Below are 16720 nucleotides of genomic sequence, written 5' to 3' on the forward strand. Positions count from 1 at the left end.
TCTCCCATGACCAATGTCAAGTATGTGTTTCAAAGTCCATTTTTCCTTGTTCCCTTTTCCTGACTTTAAGAGATAAAATTGATTCCATTTGTCAAAAATTTCTTTTATCTACTTTTTCAGAGGACTTTTTGGCCTCTAAACACAGTTCACGTTCTTTTTATGTTTCCAAATGGACTTGTTCTTGTAACTCCCTGTGGCAATTATTATAGAATAAACATTTGTACAGTTTCCTTGAATTTTATTTACTATTTTCAACCTGCTGCAATTCTATTTCAAAGGTGAATCATTGGCCAAACAGCTTTTCACCTATAAATTAAACTCTTTGCTCTATAAATTTTGATTCTGTTTATTTACATTTTCCTAGATGTATAATGCTAATCAGAAACTTCATATAAGTCCTATAAAGTAATAATAAGTGTATCAATTTAATTCCATTCAATAATTATTGAATTTCCATTATGTCCTGGGCACTGTGCCTGTCAACAAACATAGAAAAAAAGTAAAACAAACACAAAAAGTAAGGCTGCAGTTTCCTAGGAAAGAGAGAAAGAAGAAAAAGAATAGCTATTGGAAATTGTCACCCGATGAACTGAATGAAGAACTTTCCATGTTACATCAGTTAATATCAACATGCGAGAAAATATTAAGGACAAAAAAACTTATAAAGATTACACTTCTAGTAAAGTGGCAAAATCTAACTGCAGAACTAAAGCCCTTTCTACTTTCTTGCACTACCTTATTCATTCTACAAAGATTATTGAGAATCTCCTGTTAATGCCATACATACTACCAGATACTGTCAATAAAACAATAACTAAAACTCAGTCATAATCATGACATATATGACTCAGAGTCCAATTAAGGCAATTAATCAAATACTCAAATTTATTTAAGACTTCAATTATAAACACATGCTAAGATGAGAAATGAACACTTCTATGAGAGCCTCTAATAGTCAAACAACGTAGGTCCTAAGGAAAATGACAGAATGGTTCACAGATGAAGGAATGTTAGACTAAAGTCTAAAGAACAAAGGAAGGGCTTTCCTGGTGGTCCAGTGGTTAAGATTCACCTTCCAATGCAGGGGTGCAGGTTCAATACCTGGTCAGGGAGCTAAGACCTCACATGCCTTATAGCCAAAAATCCAAAAACCATAAAACAGAAGCAATATTGTAAAAATTTAAATAAATACTTTTAAAATGGTCCACATAAAAAAAACTTTAAAAAAGTAATAATAAACAAAGGATATTTTAGAAAGTCAAGTGTCACTACCACTTCTGGGAAAATGGACTAGACATATTTTCACCTATTATTCATGCCTAAGTATAACTAAAATCCTAGATATTATATACTAAACAAACATCACAAGGCTCCGAAAGGTATAGAAAAGAAGGCAGTAAGACTGGAGACCACAGAATTTAAGGAATAACAATAAGTTCCCTGGGTTTTCTTCTCCTTTGTATATACTAGACTTGGAGACAAGAACCTGGTAACCCAGGGACACCAATACCTGCAGACAGAAGTCCCCAACAGAGCCTGATCTCTAGCCAAAAAAAAAGGAAAAGGAAATAGAAAAATTTTAGACAATAATTACTCTACTTGAGGCATGTACCACAGAAAATCTGTAGCCATCCATGCTAATGAAGGCTAAGAGAGGAGTCTAGACTTACACCCTCAAGAGTCTGTAACAAGTGCCCCCAAACACCTGCCAGGTTGTTGTCAGAAAAAGTCAAATGGGGAGATAAGACTTTCATTCCCCTGGTTCAGTAATAAGTATCCATTCCCCACCCTCTCCCACTCCCAATGGCATCAGTAGAAATCACATTATGGGCTGAGTGGACGGTCAGAAATTTCACCGAAACTCAGAGATAATTAGTTCACATCTGCTGTGATATCAGTGGAGACAACTCATATCACCAAACTCTCAGCCCTGCCCAGCAGTAACAAGGAGCCACTCCCGCACACACACATACACATATCTCACCTATGAAGGTTGTGTGGGAACCTGAATTTCTACCTCTACTTGGCAGTAATGCGGTACTGCCTCTCCTTTCCTTTTTCTGGGGTGGGGTCTGAGGGAAAAATATTTGCAGAAGGTCCAGAGTCTCAGAAAATAATGGAGGAGACTGTCCAGAATTCAATTTGAAATTGCTATTCATGCCAATAACCAGGGAGCTCTCAAATAGGATAAAAAAGACAATCAGTAGATGCCAACAAGAATATAACAGAGATGTTAGAATTAGCTAATAAAAATTGTCAAACATCCATGATAAAAATGCTTCAACTTGCAATTACCAACATGCTTGAAACAAATGAGAAAAAAACCCAACAAAATTTTATCAAAGAATTAGAAATATTAAACAAAGAAATAGAACATATAAAGTAGGACCAAATGGCAAATTGAGAACTGAAAAAATATACTAACAGAAATTAAAAGCTTAGTAATTGGCTCAGCAGCAGATTAGATGGAACAAAGAAAAGATTAATGAAATGAAAGTTAGAATATTATACAATACAAAATAAAGGAGAAATATATACTGAAAAAGTAAACCAAGCCTTGGAAACCCATAACAAAATAGCTAATTTTCATGACTTGAGAGTTCAAGAAGGAGAAGGACAAGAGGTCAGGCCTGAAAACAACTGAGTGAAAGCTTCCAAATTTGTAAAAAGACATAAACCTCTAGATTCAAGAAGCTGAGTGAACCCAAAACAGGAAAAAATAAAAAACAAACTCATGCCAAGAAACATCTTAACTGGACTTCTTAAAACAAAAGACAAAGAAAATTCTTGACTGTAACCAGAAAAATATGACATTTTACCTACAGAGAAAAAACAATTCAAATAATAGCATATTCCTCATCAGCTCCCATCAAAATTTCTCAGGTGCTGAAAGAAAGGATATGACCACCCAGAATTCTATGTCCAGTGAAAGTAAGAATGAATGAAGAGAAACTCAACATATTCTCATATGAAAGAAAAAGGAGAGAATTTGCTGCTAAAAGAATGTAGGAGGGCAGTTGTATAGCTATATGCTAGTGATTGAACAGGTGGACAACAAAACTAAACATACTTCTTAAAATTGTTTTTTAATGAAATATTTTATTCATGAAAGTTTTTCTTGATTTCAAATTTTTGTACACACCACTTAACATGCGGGATCTTTGTTCCCTGACCAGGGATTGAACCTGCTTTCCCTGCATTGGAAGCATGAAGTCTTAACTACTGAACCACCAGGGAAGTCCCTAAAAATGAAACATTTTAGATGTAAATCTAGCAAAACATTATGAGACTTACACACTTAACCTAGACACTCTGATTAGAGAGATAAAAAGTCTAAATAAATGAAGACATATATGTTCATGGATTTGAAGGCTCAACTAATAAATACATCAGTTTTCAAATTGATATACAGGTATAATGCAATTCCTATTAAAACATAAGCAAGATTTTTTTTATAGATCTAGACAAGATTGCTCTAAAATATGTATGAAAAGGCAAAGAAGCTAAAATAGCTGAAACAATTTTGAAAAAGAACAATAAAATAAGAGGAGTCTACCTCCCAGTTTCATGACTTATTATATAGCTGCAGTAATCAAGATTGAGTGGCATTGCTAGATAAACAGACACACTGATCAATAGAGAACAGAGGACACAGAAATAGATGCACATAAATATTCCCAACTGATGTTTTGACAAAAGTTCAAAAGAATTCAAGGGAGGATAGACTGTCTTTCAACTTACTGCTGAAGCAATAAGACATATCTAGGCAATAAAATAAACCTTGATCTCAGTCTTACTGCTAACACAAAATTAACTCAGAATGTATCAAAAACTTAAAGGTAAGCCGTGAAACTACTAACCTTTTAGGGGAAAAAAATGAGGGAATCTTCAGTTTCTTGGACTAGGCAGAGTTGTTGGACTTAATACCAAAAACAATCCATAAAAGGAAAAATTAATAAGTTGGACTTCATTAAAAATAAAAATGTTTACTGTGTGCAAGACCCTGTTAAGATGAAAAGACAAGCTACAAAGTGGGAGAATCAAGCCACATATCCAGCAAAGTATCTAGACTATATAACAACTTTCAAAACTCACCAATACAAAGTCAAATAATCCAATAAACATAGTCAAAAGACATGAAGAAACATTTCACCGAAGAGGTACAGATGGCAACTAAGCACATGAAAGGTTACTTAATATCATTGGTCACCAGGTTCCTCTGTCCATGGGATTATCCCAGCAAGAATACTGGAGTGGGTTACCATTTCCTCCACCAGGGGATCTTCCCAGCCAGGGATCGAACCTGCATCTCGTCTCCTGCATTGGCAGGTGGGTTTCCCTGGTGGCTCAGTCGGTAAAGAATATGCTTGCAATTCAGGAGACTGCCTGCAGGAGACCGAGGTTTGATCCCTGGTTCAGGAAGATCTGCTGGAGAAGGAAATGGCAACCCAATATTCTTGCTTGGGAAATCCCATTGACAAAGGAACCTGGCAGGCTACAGTCCCTGGGGTGGCAAGAGTTAGATATGACTTAGTGACTAAACCACCACCACCTCCAAAGCCACATTGGCTATTAGGAAATGTAATTAAAACCACAGTGAGGTATTACTACACATTAACAGAATGACCGAAACAAAAATTAGTGACAAGACCAAATGCTGGTGAGGACACAGAGAAATTGGATCATGTTATATTACTGGTGATAATGAAGAAAAATGCAGCCACTCCGGTACAGTTTAGTAGTTTACAAACAACAATAACAACAAAAGAAAACGCCTGAACGTGGAACTACCTACCATGTGACTTAGCAATTATACTTCTGAACAGTTATCCCAGAGAAGTAAAGATTTATGTTCATACAAAAACAGCTACACAGATGTTTATAGCAGCTCTACTCTTGCCTGGGAAATCCAATGGAGAAAGGAGGCTGGTGGACTACAGCCCAAGGAGTGACAAAGAGTCACACACAACCTAGCCAGTAAACAGCAGCAGCAGCAGCATTCATGATAGTTAAAAAAGTGGAAACATCTCGATGTCCATCAGTGGATGAAGGTTAACAAACAGGTACATCACAATAAAAAGTATTAAACTATTGACACATTATAACAATCTGGATGAATCTCTAAAGACTTAGGCTGAGTTTAAAAAAAGGCCAACCCCAATAGATTACATGTTTGATGTTTCCATTTATTTAAATGCTTAAAATCAAAAATTATAGAAATGGAGAACAGATATTGGCTGCTGCAGGTTAGTAGGGGCTGGGGATACTAGAAGGAGGACAATGTGGTAAGAGCAACATTCAAAATCTTTATGGTGATGAAAGTGTTCTGAATCTTGATTGTATCAATGTCAATATCCTGGTTGTGATACTCAAGATGTTACCTTTGGAGAAGACTTTCCAGCTGGCTCAGTAGTAAAGAATCCTGCCAATGCAGGAGATGTGGGTTCGATCCCTGGGTCCAGAAGATCCCCTAGGTGAGTAAATGGCAACCCACTCCAGTATTCTTGCCTGGAAAATCCCATGAACAGAGGAGCCTGGCAGGCTACAGTTCATGGGGTCACAGAGTCAGACATGACTGAGTACACAGATACCTTTCAGGAACTGAATAAAGGATTCACAGAATATGTTCTGTATTATTTCTTAAAACTGCATGTGAAACTATAGAATTATTGCAAAATGAAAAATTTAATTTAATAAAAGGTAAAGGATGATGAATAGAAACAGATTATTCCCAACATAGGAAATCACTTATGAAGGGGCATTGGCAGGAGAAACTAATGTATTACTGATGAACCACAGAAGGCTACTCTGGATGAAATGCCAAAGACAAGAAGTGTAGGATGAGGGGCAGGAAGAAGGAGTGGGTATGTTAGGAACACAGTACAAGAGAAATCTAAAGAGGTGGCTGTACTGTGCAGAGCCATGCGGGCCACCTTAGAGACTATGGTCTTAATCTAAAAGCATGAGGAGTCATTGCCATGTATTACGCAGAGAAATGACTTAATCAGAATAGTATTTTGAAAAACTCACCACCTGCAACATGGAAAATGGATTAGAAGGACAAAAGTAGGGATCTTCCTAACATGCAGCTCAAAGTTCAGTTGTGCTGCTCCAGCTACAGAAATTCAGTCTGTGATAGAGAAGCTGCCTAGAGAATCATGTGATTGATTAATCAAGTTACCTTGAGGAAAATTCTCCACTGATGTGTCCTTGGGAAAATTCCCATAGAGTTAAAAAAGGAGAAAGGATTTGAAAATTGGTTTGATATGTTAACTATTTGAATTCATCAGCCATGTAGGTGTGATCAAAAGTAATCTGAGCATTTTTTGTAACCTCTGTCAAAAGAAAGGAGAATCTTTTAGTTTCTAGAATCATTCCACAGAAAAATCACCAGTATCAATGATAACAGGATTTCCTTTAGTGTTGCTAGAGATGTGATGCATTGACACAATTAAAAGAGTTGTCCATGAAAACTTACAGAACATGAAAAATAATGTTATGTCACAATTTATTTTGCCCCAGGAAGTCACCTTATTCTGAAACAAAACTAGTAATGTCTTCAAACATATTTTTTGGATTCACCACCCTATTTGTTTATTGCCTACCACCTACCTAAGGGTACAATCCATGCCAATGATTGCAAATTAGGATTTATTTGTAGTAAGCAATCGATTGCTTCTGTTTTCCATCTTCGTACAAAAATAAACACTTCTATTTTTCCACAGTGAGTTGAATAAACTGCCCCTTATTTTAGCATAATAAAGACAATGTCTAGATGGACAGCTACTAGTTTTTCATATTAAACAATCCTCTAAAACATTAGAACTTTGCCAACTACCATATTCTAGAAGCCAATATTTCTATTATCTACAATAAAGATATTCAGCTTAAACAAAGGCAAACTTAAATAGAGTTACAGAAATAAAATGGAAATAGCACAGAGCTGCTTGTCTGCGTGTGTTCTAAGTCGCTTCACTCATGTTGGACTCTTTGCAGCTCAATGGGCTGAAGCCTGCCAGGCTCCTCGGTCCGTGGGATTCTCCAGGCAAGAATACTTTGGATTGTCCCAACCCAGGGATGGAACCTGTGTTTCCTACGCCTCCTGCACTGGCAGGCAGGTTTTTTTTACCACTAGAATCACCCGGGAAGCCCAGCTGCTTGTTTACTAACACTAATTTGGAGTAACAAATCCATTTTGATTTCTGATTCACAAAACTTGGTCTTTATGATTTACATGTGACGGTGTCTTTTAGTTTCCTATCTGCTTTGTATAAGAAATAATAAGAAAGCTAAGGAAACTTGAAACAACTTGAGTTGTTTTTTAATGCCTCAATCTATAAGTGAGTGACAAAGTTTTTGCTGTTTAGAAATATCTAATGGTTAAAAAAAAAACTAGGTAGGAGGTAAGTGGTTGTACACGTTAACTTAAAATCTTTAATAAAAATAGTATCTTTCATTTTCATTTATTTTAAAAATATTTATTGAGAATGAACTATCTGCTGGAGAGAGGCAGAACACTGTAGTTTAATTGTACCTCTTTACATAAAGGTTCAAATATCACTGGAGAGTATGTTGACAATGATTAAAAAGTACACAAAGAGTTATCATATCAGTACTTCATAAAGGGCTTTTGATAGAAAATAATTTCTGTGGAGTGTAATATAGATATTATTTGGGGGTAAAAGTTACAGCTCCACAGTCAGACAGAACTGGGGAATTCTAAGATAAAATTAGGAGGTCCATGCTCTAATCCTTGGAACCTGTAAATCTGTTATCCTGTGTGGCAAGGGCCTTCTCATATGTGAATTAAGAACAACTGAAATGAGGAAACTGTTCTGGATTCTCCGAGTGGGCCCAATTAATTACAAAGTTCCTTGAATATGTCAGAGAGAAGCAGCAGAAGAAACTCAGGGGGAAATGTGACTGTGAGAGAATGGTCAGGGAGACACTGATGGCTTTGAAGATGACAGAAGAGAATGAATCAAAGAATGGGGGAAAGGGTAGGGGACGAGGGCTGCTGCTGCTGCTGTTGCTTCAGTCGTGTCCGACTCGGTGCGACCTCATAGACAGCAGCCCACCAGGCTCCTCCGTCCACAGGATTCTCTAGGCAAGAACACTGGAGTGGGTGGGGAGGAGGGCAATAGAAACTAAAAGCCAGGAAAATATATGGATCCTCTAGAAAGAAACACAGTGTTGCTAACACATGGTTTTAGCCCAGTGACATTTGTGCTGGATTTCTCATCTAAGGAACCATGAGATGATAGTTTTGTAGTTTATAATAATAAAATTTTGCAAGATAAAAACAGTGTGGTTTTAAGACACTGCATTTGTGAATAATTTGTTGCAGCTGCAATAGAAAATGAATGCATTTTCCTAAGAAGCTCAGGCCATAGCTGATGCTGTTTGGTGACATTTCTACAGGCAAACAAACAGCATATAAAGAATCAGGAGCCGGCATTCTACTTGATATCAAATAAGGGGGACCAGGATAAAAGATGAGTTACAATCCCTGGAAATTCATTGCTCTATGACAAAGATATTTCAAAGTTTCATCTGGTGGCCAAATTATTTTTATAAAATCTCACTAAACACAAATGCAGTAAAACTGAGGATTTTTGATAAATAGTAAGTCAAGTTATAGTAGAGGACATGGATTTGAGGACCATCAGAAAACTTTCCTGTATCCCCACCTAAAACTCTGTCGCAGGATTTGATAAATACTCTATTCTCTCACAGCATGTTTAAATAGTCAGCTCAGGTGGAAGAAGCCAACACCCTTTTCCCCCATAATAATTCCATATTCTTCCTAAAATACTTTCTATCCTTAAAAATGTTCTCATGGATGTCTTCTGAAATCATTTACCTCAAAAGGATGATTTGATGATGATGTGTAAAACAATGTTCGGGGAAGCCAAAATCAGCCTTACTCTGTAACGGGTTCACTTTGAAAGTGTCTCTCTTAAATGCCCAGTTGAATGCTGTTCATTCGCTGTGAAACAGTGCGTGGTTTCTCATTCATCTCGTTAGGAAGTAGAACAGTTCTAAAACATTGATTAGGAAACAGAGCTATCTACAGAATTGTCACCAATGGTGTAACCTCAGTAACTTCTTTACCCATTCAAGATCTTTATTTCCATTTTCCTCTAATTCTTTTGATTTTCTACTAAGAGGTCAAACAGGTTTTTACACCTTCAGCAGCACACACTCTGGTGAACTAGGGAAATGCATGATTTCAATACAGTTTCCTCAATTACTGCTTCTTACCAAACTAATCCCGAAGCCTATACATTAAAACACCATTTCAAAATATTTGTTCTTATGAAACAGGAACTCAGAACTAATGTTCAGGATAGGCTTTGAAGTGTGTGGTAAAGCTTTATTTATCCTGCAGATAAGCATGCACTTATTAACAAAAATCCAGATTCTTATGACTACAATTTAAGCAAAGAAGAGATTAAAGACTGAGTCCCTGTGGTCAGCAGAATGTATTGCCTATAATAAAAAACCACTAAGATGAAAGTGAAAGTGTTAGTTGCTCAGTTCAGTTCAGTTCAGTCACTCAGTCGTGTCCGACTCTTTGCGACCCCATGAATTGCAGCACGCCAGGCCTCTCTATCCATCACCAACTCCCGGAGTCTACCCAAACCCATGTCCATCGAGTCGGTGATGCCATCCAGCCATCTCATCCTCTGTCATCCCCTTCTCCTCCTGCCCCCAATCCTTCCCAGCATTAGGGTCTTTTCCAATGAGTCAACTCTTCACATGAGGTGGCCAAAGTATTGGAGTCTCAGCTTCAACATCAGTCCTTCCAATGAACACCCAGGATTGATCTCCTTTAGGATGGATTGATTGGATCTCCTTGCAGTCCAAGGGACTCTCAAGAGTCTTCTCCAACACCACAGTTCAAAATCATCAGCTCAGTCCTGTTAAATTCTTTGTGACCCCATGGACTGTAACCCACCAGGCTCCTCTGTTCATGGAATTCTCCAAGCAAGAATACTGGAGTGGGTTGCCATTCCCTTCTCCAGGGGAGCCTCCCAATCCAGGGATTGAACCTGGGTCTCCTGCATTGCAGGCAAATTCTTTACTGTCTGAGTCACCAGGAAAGCCACTGAATAAGATGAAACTAATTAAATTATAAATTACAGTATTATTTAGAGGAAGCAATATTAACAACAGATTGCTTTAGCAATACTTTTCCTCAGGTAAAGTTTCCCCCTTTTTTGGTTTCAAACGATATCTTTCTATCCCTAATAATATTACTATCATTCTTTCCAAGCAAGTTCCCAAGTTCAGAATGAAAGTGGGGTCATATTGCTGTTTTTATCTTTTACTTCAAGGAAACCTACATTTTATTTTGTTTGATATGGTTTTTTTTTGTATCACAAGTTTCCTCCATAATATAATTGTCTACCATAAAGAAAGAAAGTGAAAGCAAAGTCGCTCAGTTGTGTCTGACGCTTTGCGATCCCATGAACTGTAGCCCACCAGGCTTCTTCACTCATGGAATTTTCTAGGCAGGAGTACTGGAGTGGTTGCCTTTTCCTTCTCCAGGGGATCTTCGCAACCCAGGGATCAAACCCGGGTCTCCCGCATTGCGGGCAGACGATTTACCGTCTGAGCCACCAGGGAATCCCAAAAGATCCCCCACCTCCAAACGTATGCCAGGTGTTTCTCAAATGAGTAACACAATACATAAAAGAAAAAGGAGAAAAACTTAATAATTTTGTGTCACTGAGACCTATTCCAATTACCTGAGCTATGGAAGAAATTTTAAGGAAAATAAAGATTAAGGCGGAAAATCATCAATTTACTTAATTCTTACTGTTTCTAATGTTAACAAGTATGGACCATTTGAAAAAGTAATATATTTTTAATGTACATTTTTTCTAATGTACAACCTGTCATGTTAATTAATATTATTAGAGATACTTGCTTCCTGTGCTCATTCAAAAAGCATCTGTTCACTTCCTGCTCTCCTCCGGAAGCGGTGATAAGAATTATCCTCATAACGGACCAGGGTTTATTCTTCTAGGGGATACAGGTAAGAAGGGCATTTTTGAACCTGGTCAGCTTTTTGAAATTTGCATCTATCAAAGACATCAAGGAACTTTGACAGAATTCTCCACAGAGAATTAGAAATCATTAAAACAAGTAACTATATGAAACACTAGATGGTTAACCTCGTTTGTTCCTTAAAATGGCAAAAATAATCAGAGACTGAATTGTCTTTTGATCATAGGCAGTACGATTAACTGCTGCACTGGTGCCAGCTGAAAGGTAGTCCATTTGAAGAACCGTAAAAAGAAACAATTTCCTGTATCACTTATTTAAAAAATACTTTAAACTGACTGTTAAGGTAAACCTTTAGCTAACCATTGGGTTTCACTTGATGTAATTTAAGTCAATGAGAAGGGGGAAAAGTTATTGGCATGTAAGAAAAACAGAAAAACAGGGTGATGTGAGTCATCTATTTTAGGCAAAGAAGAAAATTTTGCTCCTTAGTCATTTAGTCAGTAATATTAGTTTGTATTTCTTATTATTTACTGGAATAACTTGATGTTAGTTCACAGAATTTAATGGATTAGGTCATATAGTTTAGCTCTTAAGAGTTCCTTGGCAGAACATAAATACATTTCATCCTGACAGCTGCTCTGATATCTTGTAAAATTGATATTAAAACACTTCTATATTGAGACTCATCACCATCAGGATAATTAGAACATAGTTGGCTCTGCTGAGAATTTCACATGCCAAACATGTTTAATGCAATGAAATATTTGATTTTTTCATGCCAGTAAAAGTATTTTTAAAGGTAGCAAGCAGTCATTACTTAAAAGAAAATCTTTGCAGGTGATAACTGGAAAACAAATTACCTGAAATGGATTTTAACTTATTTAAGAGAATTCTAAAGTTCAAAGTGTCAGAATTATCACTGATCATCAGTTACATAAGTTCTTAAATTATTAGTTTAAAAAAAACCCATTAGTTTCTTTTTTCCAACAAAATTTTCTCACACAACTGCCATGATAAAAGGCAAACCAATAACTTCATGAATCCTCTTTTAAGAAACCACTCAATCACATCCTCTCTCAACTGCAAGTATCCTAAGAGCACCATTTTAAAATGACTATGAAGTCTGAATATTTCTACAGTTTATTCTCATGATTTGCGGGAGTTTTGTAAAGTTCATTCTTGATTTCCCTGACCATTTTTTAAACTCAAGCTCAAGAGTTCCTTCTAGAAGCTTCTCTGGGCTCCCCCAGCCTCCTGTCTAGTTTAAGTCTTCCCTGCTCTATGCTCTCATAAATTACAAATGAATAAGAATGAAGGCAAAGATGCTATTTCAAAACCTTGAGAAACTTGAATGATCAACTATAAAGGCCAGAACCAAGAAACTGGCAGCATTTGGGGAGAAAAGAAAGGAGATGGGCTGTAAGATTGGCTGTGCAAAGGAGATTGCCAAATTTACCATGAACAAGACACTAAAATCCTCTGAGGTTTGAGTCCCCACTGATAAAAGGAGTTGGTAAAGTCATATTCCTTAAGACATTTTCTAGTCTGCAAATTCTATACCAAGTACAAGGCAAATTAAAAATACATATATTATGAGTCATTTTGCGATGACATGTAATGCCTTATCCTTGACTGTCAAGTTTTATTTCTGCTGGGAAAATCCAAAATCAGTTTAGAAATTAATACTTTAAGCAGATTTCCAACTGATTGGAAAGCATACTTTTGAACAATTTTTTAAGTACTTTAATTTTTGAGCAAACAATAATTAAACAGAAGAAATTCTGAAATTTACTCTGGAATTGTCTACATCTACATTACTAGCATTATTTATAATAGCCATCAGTATAATAATACTTGCTTAAGAAGTATGAGAACAAGACAATAAGGTGGCTTTCAAGAACACGGAAAGAAGAAAAATCAAGTTGTCCTTTGAACTTTTAACTAGCTAAAATGCAAACAACAGATGTGACTATCCTGAGAATTAACTAAGTAACTGTCTTTGTAACTTAAGAGTCTGGAAACAACTAAGATGCCAGTGAATTTGATTTGAATGTAATTACAGAAAGACATTTACTTCTGCTTGATTGACTACACTAAAGTCTTTGACTGTGTGGATCACAACAAACTGTGGAAAATTCTTCAAGAGATGGGAATACTAGACCACCTTACCCCTCTCCTGAGAAATCTATATGCAGGTCAAGAAGCAACAGTTATAACTGGACATGGAACAACAGACTGGTTCCAAATTGGGACAGGAGTAAGTCAAGGCTATATATTGTCACCCTGCTTATTTAACTTATATGCAGAGTAAATCATGAGAAATGCCAGTCTGGATGAAACACAAACTGGAATCAAGATTGCTGGGAGAAATATCAATAAACTCAGATATGCAGATGACACTACCATTATGGCAGAAAGCAAAGAGGAACTGAAGAGATTCTTGACGAAAGTGAAAGAAGAGAGTGAAAAAGTTGGCTTAAAACTCAACGTTCAGAAAACTAAGATCATGGCATCCGGTCCCATCACTTCATGGCAAATAGATGGGGAAACAATTCAAACAGTGACAGACTTTATTTTCTTGGGCTCCAAAATCACTGTAGATGGTGACTGCAGCCATGAAATTAAAAGACGCTTGCTTGCTGCTTGGAAGAAAAGCTATGACCAACCTAGATAGCATATTAAAAAGCAGAGACATTACTTAGCTGACAAAGGTCCATCTAGTCAAAGCTATGGTTTTTCCAGTGGTCATGTATGGATGTGAGAGTTGGACCATAAAGAAAGCTGAGCACCGAAGAATTGATGCTTTTGAACTGTGGTGTTGGAGAAGACTCTTGAGAGTCCCTTGGACTGCAAGGAGATGCAACCAGTCAATCCTAAAGGAAATCAGTCCTGAATATTCATTGGAAAGACTGATGCTGAAGCTGAAACTCCAATACTTTGGCCACCTGACTCATTGGAGAAGACCCTGATGCTGAGAAAGATTGAAGGCAGGAGGAAAAAAGGAAGACAGAGGATGAGATGGTTGGATGGCAACACAGACTTGATGGACATGAGCTTGAGCAAGCTCCGGGAGTTGGTGATGGACAGGGAAGCCTGGCATGCTGCAGTCCATGGGGTCACAAAGAGTCAGACACAACTGAGCGACTGAACTGACTGACTGACTGACTGACAGAAAGACAGGTCTGAAATGTGTTTGCAGTTAATCATCTAAAAAAGAAAGAAAGTGAACTTTACCCTGTCTGGAGAAAGATTGAACAGAAAGAGGGATGGCTATCCCAGAGCATGGAAAAGGGAAGCTGAAAGAGATAGCAGGCAGCAATGTTCATCCAGTGCTATACTAGGGAAAGAAAGTGAAAGTGAAGTCACTCAGTCGTGTCCGACTCTTTGTGACCCCGTGGACTGTAGTCTACCAGGCTCCTCCATCCATGGGATTTTCCAGGCAAGAATACTGGAGTGGGTGGCCATATCCTTCTCCAGGAGATCTTCCCCACCCAGGGATTGAATCCGGGTCTCCGGCATTGTAGGCAGACACTTTACTGTCTGAGCCACTAGGGAAGTCTTACTAGGGAAGGTGTCACCAAATCTTTGCCTACTGTTAGGGAGGTGAAAAGGATTCACTGGGACTATCAGAGTCTAGATAAAATATCTCTTAAAGAGCCACTGCACTGTTTAAGCAACTGTTTAAAATTACCATCACGGCAACATGAACACCAATCAGGCAAGAATCATCTGTCAGTTCAGTTCAGTCGCTCAGTTGTGTCCGACTCTTTGCGACTCCATGAATTGCAGCATGCCAGGCCTCCCTGTCCATCACTGACTCCCGGAGTTTACTCAAACTCATGTCCATTGAGTCGGTGATGCCATCCAACCATCCCATCCTCTGTTGTCCCCTTCACCTCCTGCCCAGCATCAGGGTCTTTTCAAATGAGTCAGCTCTTTGCATCAGGTGGCCAGAATATTGGAGTTTCAGCTTCAGCATCAGTCCTTCCAATGAATATTCAGGACTGATTTCCTTTAGGATGGACTGGTTGCATCTCCTTGCAGTCCAAGGGACTCTCAAGAGTCTTCTCCAACACCACAGTTCAAAAGCAGCAATTCTTTGGTGCTCAGCTTTCTTTATGGTCCAACTCTCACATCTATACATGACTACTGGAAAAACCATAGCCTTGACTAGACGGACCTTTGTCAGCAAAGTAATGTCTCTGCTTTTTAATATGCTGTCAGGTTGGTCGCAGCTTTTCCTCCAGTGTCTATAACCTAATCTCAAATGGTTTAGAAAAAATTTTTTACGTACATATGTGTATGTGTCTATCAGAGAGAAAGAGAACAATAAAAACAAGTAGAAAAGAGTAAAAAAGTTTTTAAAAGACCCACTGCATTCTAATGTATTTGTAAAGGAAGAAACTCATTTTTATATTTAGAAAGTTCCCTTGTCTCTATCCTGTCTGACATCAGGGAGGTGTTGTTCAAGAATAGAAGCATGAGCATTCTCGTCTTTAAAATTTAGGAATTTTCTTGCTGGTTTGTAATAGGTTTTGAGTTTAGTTTTTGTCAGTCCATTCACCTGAGTTTAAATCAGTCTGGGTTTCTGCCTATGCAAAAGCTGGGAACTAAACCCTACTTCATGGTTAATTTACCCATGTACTGACTCCTGAAGCCTCTAGAAAACTGACCAAATATCCTCCCTTGGATACAACCCTACTTGTCACTATATCTTTCATCAAGTCTCCCAATGTCACTATGAAACTAATATTCTTTAATTTAAAGAACCTTTTCACATAGGTCATATCCTTGGATATTCATAAATCTTGCAAAGAAAGCAAAACATATATGATCTCCATTTTAGTTGTAAACTGAGAAGCAGAAACCCTAAGTTGGCCAACTTAGTTGCATGGAATTCAGATACAAATCTTTAAGTCAGCATTTGTTTATCTTCTATAATAATGCATGTTCATTATCCACTGTCAGTTACACTTAAGATGAATCAGAAGCAGTTAAGATCATGCAACAAACAAAGGGTTAAATTGCAACTCATTATTAGAATAGAAAAGCAAATTAATATATATTAAATGGTTTTTTAACTTCAGAAGATAAATCTCTGCATAACTATGAAGTCATTAGGAAATGTTCATAAATATGTTTCTAGAGTGTTGGCTTTACAGGATTTCTGCTTGACTAAGGAAATATATTTTATGTTTCCTGCATTTCTAGAGCTCACCCTGTTTGAATGGAAGGCAGCAGGGAATGGAGCCTAGAGGTCTGGGTATTGGAGCACACTTTGTCTCTAATCACCTGGGCTACTTGTATAGAAGACAATCCATCTTCTATGTACTCAGTCCACAAATTAATACTAAAAGATTGAACTAGATGATTTTATGTTATTTTTGGGTACACTGTTCTCCAACCAAACAGACATACTCTTTTCCACTTTGATTCTGGTCCTCGTGGTGATGTGGGATTTCACTTAAGTGATAACAAAAGAAAAGTTATGAAAACTTCTAGTGGTAAATTGTGCCCATATTGTAGGTACATCAAAAGATACAATGATTTTTTAATAAAAAGAAACCAAATGGAGAAATTGTGGAGATAAGAAAACACAATTTGGCCTGCAGACTAGGAAAATGAGCAAAAAATAAACTTTCAAATAGTACCACTTAAAAGGTTAAGGGTCTTCTATAAAAGTCAATTTGGTTCATTACTACTT

The sequence above is a fragment of the Giraffa tippelskirchi genome, chromosome 10, assembly GCF_054371585.1.
Source record: "Giraffa tippelskirchi isolate mGirTip1 chromosome 10, T2T-mGirTip1v1.2.pri, whole genome shotgun sequence".
NCBI classification, from domain to species: Eukaryota; Metazoa; Chordata; class Mammalia; order Artiodactyla; family Giraffidae; genus Giraffa; species Giraffa tippelskirchi.